The 7,898-nt window shown below is 25.0% G+C and overlaps 1 protein-coding gene across 1 annotated transcript in view; it reads left to right on the top strand.

Moving 5' to 3' along the window:
- LOC105620620 overlaps positions 1 to 7,898 on the top strand; it is a 40,737-nt gene that overhangs the window by 28,601 nt on the left and 4,238 nt on the right. The window lies entirely within an intron of this gene.

Genomic DNA, 7,898 nt, shown 5'->3' with positions numbered 1-7,898 from the left:
TATATATATATATATATATATATATATATATATATATATAATATATAACATAATATAATTTATATATAATAAATATATATTTATAAGATATAAACATACATTCTAATACAAATATAATATATCTTATTTAATAAATTAATAAATCAAGTATTTACAGTTTTTGCAATTATCAAAGTCATTTAAATATTGATAGTCACTAAAATTAAGTAATGTTTTACAATATATTAAAGATATATCATGCTTCTTCTTAAATCTGAAATTTCGTTTTTCTTCTTTTAATTTAATTTTATTATTATCTTTACTTAATAAATTTATTCACGTCTTTTCTTTAAATATTAATGCTGCAATTCTCTAATAATAATAATTCAAGAAATTAAATAAAATACCTTTGTGAAATAAATATTATAGTTGTGTACAAATTTGCTAGTTGCGTATTGTCAAAGTGTGAACGATATATTATGGACAATCAATTTAAAATATTTTAAAAATAAATGCACTTTTAGTACTCTTGACAAAATTCTCTTTATTTGTTTATAATTTCTCTACACAAAGTGGACAATAAAGGATGAATTATAAACTAACGCGGACAAATGCTGGACAATCGAATCCCATACGTAATTTAAAAGAAAGTACTCATGGGAGTGCTAGAATTTTTTATTTATTTATAATTTTTTTTGGAGGATAGACAAAAATTTTTATGGATAAATGTGGACAAATCATGGACAATTGATTGCGATTTAGATTTTGTCAAAATTCGCATTTAGGGATGCCAACTTCACAAACCTAAAAAATAATTCAAGATGATCCTGTGGTAGTTTATAAGTCAATAAGTAATGGATAGAAAGATTTTTTACGATCCAAGTATCAAAGATGCCTATTATACTATATAAAAAAATTATCATTCCAATAAATTCTGTCTTATAATTACAGCGAATAATTAAATCACCATTAACAGTCAATGAACATTTAAATTTTATGTACGTTACAATATTCGCGATTTTGCTTCGAATGTCATGAATAATACAGATTGAAATAGACATTTTCTATGGATTTTCTATGGATCAGTATTAAATTTATTGCGCGAATTCAATATATCGAATACTTCGTTTATCATGAGACAAAATTTTTCAGTACCTTTATTATTTTTAAAATCTAGTAACTGCAAGTCATCATGTAAATATGCTAATGCTTTTGCAACACTGTTGCTAAGCGTTTGAGCTGCCAGAGAAGCTTTCATTTTTTCATTCTGCCAATTCAAATGTCTGTTAATTTTAGTTGCAGCATGCAAACAGTGTTATTCTTGAAATTTCCTTCAATTTCTCCAGAAAATATCACTTTAATCTAACTTAATATCTAACCATCTTCGTCAACGATGATTTGCAGTTTTCCAAACGAGTTGCGTATCAGTTTTAACACGGAAATTCCAAAGTACAAATGTAAACTTTGATCCAAAAGTACAAAAATTTTTTCTTTTGAAATCGGATGTAAAAAATAAACTTGCAAATCGTCGTCAATGTTTAATTTTGCACATAATTGTGTAGCCATTGCAAAGTGATTTCGCGGTCTATCAGTGATGAAAGTAACTAAAACTCCGGTTTCATGTAGAGATATTAATGTATCATTTACTATATTTGCTCGTTCCATGCTACTCAATGAATTTATAAAATAATACGCAATTGGAAGCTTCCAGTGACCATTAACATCTACAACCATAAGTACAATAATACTGGAAGCTATTAGGCAAGCTTTAGATAAATCAATATCATTCATGTGTTTCCCATAAGCAATATATCCTATATAATCATTTATATATATATAATCATTGTATATTATATATACTATTCTTTTTTTTAATCGTTATATCATCCATAATTAAGGAACAGGATTACTTCATTCTTTTCGCGCGTAATTTCTGCCTTTTTTTTTAAATTGCAACGCAGGTTTAGCAGCACCAAGTGTTTTTTACATGAAAAATTTTTCTATTTAAATTAAATTTTTTTATACGCATAACTTTTCAATTTTTTGTGATAATATGTGTGTGATACTTAAATTGAGCAAAGTAACGCAATTTTGTGATAATATTTGAAAGAAAATTAAATAACCACTACTTTAATTGGAAGAGAAAATGTCTTTGAATGAATACAATTATTATATCAACAATTAATGATATAATAATTTCATTTAAGAGTAATTTAAAATATTTGGATTGGAATAGAAAAATCTTTCAATAAGATATACGTATATTTAGATTTCATTGTATAAAAATTAAATATATTACCATTTAAAGTAAATAAATAATAAAAATAGTATCATTTGGTTTTACTTTTTATTTTAATAGTAGAATTTAACTTTGCGCCATAGTTGTTGATTTTTTATACAAATGATACATTAAATTAATATTTTTTATTTATTTAATTTGGTATGGTAGAAAGAAATGGGATTTAACTTGGCGTCAGTTCTTGATATCAAATCCTTTATAGAAATGATACATATCGTTAAAGTTGATATTATTTATTTAATTTAGTACGAATTACATGGAATTTAATTTGGCGCCAATTATTGATATCAAATCTTTTTTATGAATAATACATAAAATTTTGAGGAATTTAACTTGACGTCAATTTGTTGATATCAAATCTTTCATACGAATAATATTTATAATTAGAGTTAAGTAAATAACAAAAGACAATATCATTTATGTTTTACTTTTTAATTTGATACAATTTAACTTGATTGGTTAAGATTGTAGTATCTGAGTTTTAATTTGAGTTGGAATAAGAAGACCTTCATGAGAATATCCTTGAAGAAAAATTAAAACTATTATTAATTGAATTGGATACTTAGTATTATATACAAAGGATCTGTTTCACCAACTCGATTAAGCCGAATCAGTAAGTTAACTCGGTCAACCATAAGTGGACAACTTTCTATTAAATAGTAAACACAATTAATCAGTTATACGGCCAATTAAGTAATTAGCGTTGGTGAAACCGGTTTATGTTACATTAATATTAAATAAATTTTCATAAATTTTAAATAATGTTTCTTAAAATATTTTTTGAAAATAAATATTGAAGAGGTAAAAATTAAATAAGTGTTATATAAATGATATGGTCAATCGGAAAATTTCGTCCGTTTTTTTGCAAAAAGTATATATTTAAGAAACAAAATGAAAAAATACATCAATTAAAATATTGTCCATTAGCGATGACTTTTTTCCATCTTTTGGACAACAAGCGAATTCCGCGGCAAAAAAATGACTCATCTTTGGAGCTTTTTAGTCAGCTATTTAGTCAGAAATCTATTTTTCGACATCTTCATAAGAATTGAAATGTTCCTCAACAAGTGCCATCGATCAAAACAAGATAGTCGGAAGGGACACAATCTGGTGAATAAATCGCATGAGGTAGCACTTCCCAGCGAAGTGCTTCTAACGTTTCCTTGACAAATTTTGTGATGTGAGGCCGTTGTCATGAAGCAAAATCACTTTGTGCTGTCTCATTTCATATTCTGATCGGTTTTCGTGCTCGACTCAAAACGGATAATTTGTTCTCGGTAAAGACCCCCTGTGATTGTTTGACCATATTTTAATAGTTCATGATACACTACATCCTTCTGATCCCACCAAATACAGAGCATTGTTTTTTTTTCATGGATATTTCACTTTGATGTCAATGTTGAGAATTGAATCGGGGTCACAACTGATTTTTCAACGTTTGGAGTTGTCAAAATAAATCCATTTTTCAGCCTCAGCAACGATACGATGCAAAAACCCCTTTCTTTGTTGTCTAACAAACAGAATTTTACAGATAGTTTTTTGCCTTTCAATGTCTCTTGGCTTCAGTTCATATGGGACCATTTTTCTTTGTAGACCTTTCCCAAGGCTTTCAAACGATTAGAAATAACAGATTGAGCACAATTTAATGTTTCTGCAAGTTGTTTTTGCGTTTGACATGAGTTTTCATTCATGAATGCCTGCAATTCTTAGTCTTCGAATGCTCTTGGCTGTCCAGAACGCTCTTCATCTTCCACATTAATCATCATTTTTAAAGCATCGAAATTATTCTCTGCATGTTTTGTCTAAAGGAGCACTATCACCATAAACTTCTGCAAGCATTCGATGAGCTTCATCTGCAAGTTTTTTTTATATGAAGCAAAAGATTAATACTTTGCGCTTATTGTACAATCAACAAATAACGCTTATTTGGCTCAAATTTCGACATTTTCGATGTAGCAAGAAGCAATGTTATTAATGCGAATGTATATTTTTATATACTGAATGATTTTATTGACAGATGGTAAAATTTAAAAAATTAAGCTTGTTTAGATATTAGAGTTATCAACAGTTCTAGCTACAGTTGTTCGCCGCTAAACGGACAGAACTTTCTGATTGACTTAATAAATAAACGTTTTTGCAAATTATTACTGCAAATAGTATATGCCTAATACAGATAAATATTAAATTAATAACAATTAAATGTTAAATGAATATTTTTTATATCATTATTGAAAATAAATGTTTTATAAAATTATTATTGCAAATAACTGTTGACAAATAAATATTAAATTAATGATGAATAAATGTTGAATAAATGATTTTTAATATTATTACTACAAATAAATTATTAAAGAAACATAAATGTTAAATAAACGTTAAATAAATATTTTTTACAATTTCGTACTTTACAATTTCGTTACTAATAAATAACAAATGTAAAAAAAATATGTAATATGTAAATTTAATAAAGATTTTTTTCTACAATAAACTGGAAAAAATGTATAATTAATAAGAAATGAATATTTAAAAAATATTTTTCAAATATTGTCTATTGATTGGTTCTTAGCTTATTTTTTTCAAATTCAATGATTTAATTTTCAAACAAATCTTTGGTTTGCCCATGGAATCTTCTCTGTCTCTTATTTTAACCAACTGCGTAATATTAGATCTAGAAAATGAAATTTTTAAAACTTTAAACCTTTTCTATTCCATTTTACTATCATCATATGGACAATATTATATTAGCTGCTAAAAAAGATCAAATTGAAACAAATTCTTTGCACTTTCAATTCATACCACAAAAGAATTCAATTTACCGAATATAGCGATAATGAAGGAATTAGAGTCTTGGATATTAAAGTAATGATTGATAATTTTTGATAATTATAAAAAGCCTACAAATTCAGGTAAATATTTAAATTTTAATTCCATCTGATTGAACATAAGAATGATGTAATTATTAGACAGAACAATTAGGCAGAATTTTATTTCTTGCACATCCAATTTCACGAAAAAAATATTTATTCATTAATCTATACCTTTTTAAATAATGGATATCCATTAGAATTCCTTTTTTCCACTAATTTTCAATAATAGAATAAAGCGTTGTTATGTAAAAAAAATTTTGATAATATAAAAATTCATAACGATGTTTCTATCTCTGATTCCAGATTGAAAATAAAAAGTATAAAGTTTTCTTACTGTTGCATATTCTAAAAATGTTTTAGAAAAATTTTAAATTATATACATAAATTCAACTTTAATGTTGCTTATAAACTTATGAATTCTTTAAACCTTTTTATAAAACGGAAAAGATAAATTAAAAAAAGAAGATCGTTCAAATGTTATCTATCAAATAAATTGTTTTGATTGCAATGTCTTATGATCAGACTAAACGGAAATTGAACTCGGCTGAAAAAACAAAAAACTAACATAAGAAAAGCTTCTATTGCAGTTTTTATGGTCTCCCAATATTAATTAGAACACAATCACAAAATTGACTTGGATAACACAAAAATTTTAAAAGAAAGAAAAAATTATGAATTCTCAGAAATATCTTATTATAAAAAAAATCAAAGATGATACGCATAAAGAAACAAGATTTTTGTATTAGATAAGAAATTTTGTATTAAATAAGCAGACTGACACATTACATTTTCCTGATCATTTTTATATCCATAATTAAAAAATAGTTTCCCCTTCACTAATAAATCATTTCTTTCTAATATTTTTCCTTTCCTTTTCCCTCATTACATATAAATACCGTCTCGAAGCGCTGACAATGTCACTGTAATTACAATACGAAGCACTACGATCTGAATGTAAGTTTCGGATTCGGCCGAGGCAATATTTTTCGCAATAACTTTATTATAGTTTTTTAAAATTAAATTTGGGAAATTTGGGGGGATTATTAATATTTCAGATTGATTGCGTTGAAAGTCCGACAACCATATCGGCACACAATTATAATTTTTTACTTAATATTCGTACTGACATAAAATTCTTTCGTCTTTGTGAATATTCTTCATCAATAACACCGCAACATTGTAACTATTGTGATAATACGTAGTAAATTTTTAATTTTAATTAAGTCACCTAATAAATTAAATAATAAAGATAATAATAATTAGAATAATTAGATAATAAAAAGAAGATAATAATTTATTTAAATTTGTCAGAATTTGGCAATTCCATGTTAACATACAGCAATCAAGAAATAAGATTTATGTTCATATGTTAAAAAGATCGAGGAATCAGAATAATTTTCAGATATGAACTTCATTTCTACATTTTAATTAGCGTTTTATTATTTAACATCTCGCATTCTTTTATTGTGCTGATGACTTGACCGAAACATTTACATTTATAATTTTAAATATATGACTTTAACAAAAAATATCTTGCGTATAAAATATAACTGTGCTTTTTCTTATTTATGCTATTATGCTTCTTCTTATTTATGTTTTACAAAAATTTGTAATTTAAAAGTGTTCACAGTCTTGCAGTTCTATATTAATAATCGTTTTATATTAATAAAACAGTGAAAATTATATATTCTTTTTTGCACACGATTTGTAATTGCAAAAATACAAAATTTAACAATTAGTTTTTGACATAGATTATAAAATGGATTTTAGAAAAAAAGTACATCTTAACATGAATTAAAATAAATGATTCTATTAAAAATTTATGTACTTTCTTAGAGAAGCTCATTATATGTATATATCTTGAATTTCGAAACGATTCTGAAAAAATATATCAAGAAAAGTTTTTTATACTTACATCACACATATGCTAATTTCATTGCTTCATGCATCTGAAAGAATAAAGTGAAAATAATAAATTAGTATCGGAAAATAACACGTTGATGTTACGAAAGGTTTAGGATTCTGAAAATTAATAAAGTATACTCTTTGGCATCAATAATCAAGGCTTTTTTGCAATATTTGTTCATAGATATGAAAAACAACTTTAACATATATGTATCTTGAACACTCTCTCGTTCTTCTTTAACATAATTCAATAAGCGTCGCTTATACACTAGTAGAGTAAATACTTTTGCGTTTATTAATTAATAAATATATTTATGAAGTGTTTTCTTTTTATATATTATACATATATTTTAATTCAGATCTATAAGCATATTAAATTATGCCTGCAAATATTAAATATTATATTTATTGAAATAAAATAAAAATCGTTTTTTATTATAATAGATTACTTAATATGATATATGAATACAAATCACAAAATGTACGTAAAACATAATTATTGTATTATTACGCAGTAGATGTAATTAAAAATGTTTAATTAATTTCCTCAACAAATGGAAGAATTCTGATTTTTTAATAATTTTTTTGACAGTTGATCATGTATATGTTTTTTAAGATTTTTTAAAAATTATATAATTAATTATATAATTAATTATATATTATTATACTTTATATACACACATGTAATAAGTTACTTTATATACATACATACAACTGTAATAATATGTATAATATTTTCTTTTTTCATGAGTGATAGATAAAATTAACTACAACTTTTTCATTTATCTAATTTACATAGCAATTATAATAAAAATTGGTCTTACTATCTATTGCTCTCTCTCTCTCTC

Source organism: Atta cephalotes (genome assembly GCF_000143395.1).
Source record: "Atta cephalotes unplaced genomic scaffold scaffold00027, whole genome shotgun sequence".
NCBI lineage: Eukaryota > Metazoa > Arthropoda > Insecta > Hymenoptera > Formicidae > Atta > Atta cephalotes.
The sequence above is the reverse complement of the archived record's forward strand: the minus strand, read 5'-3'. Positions and strand labels throughout refer to the sequence as shown.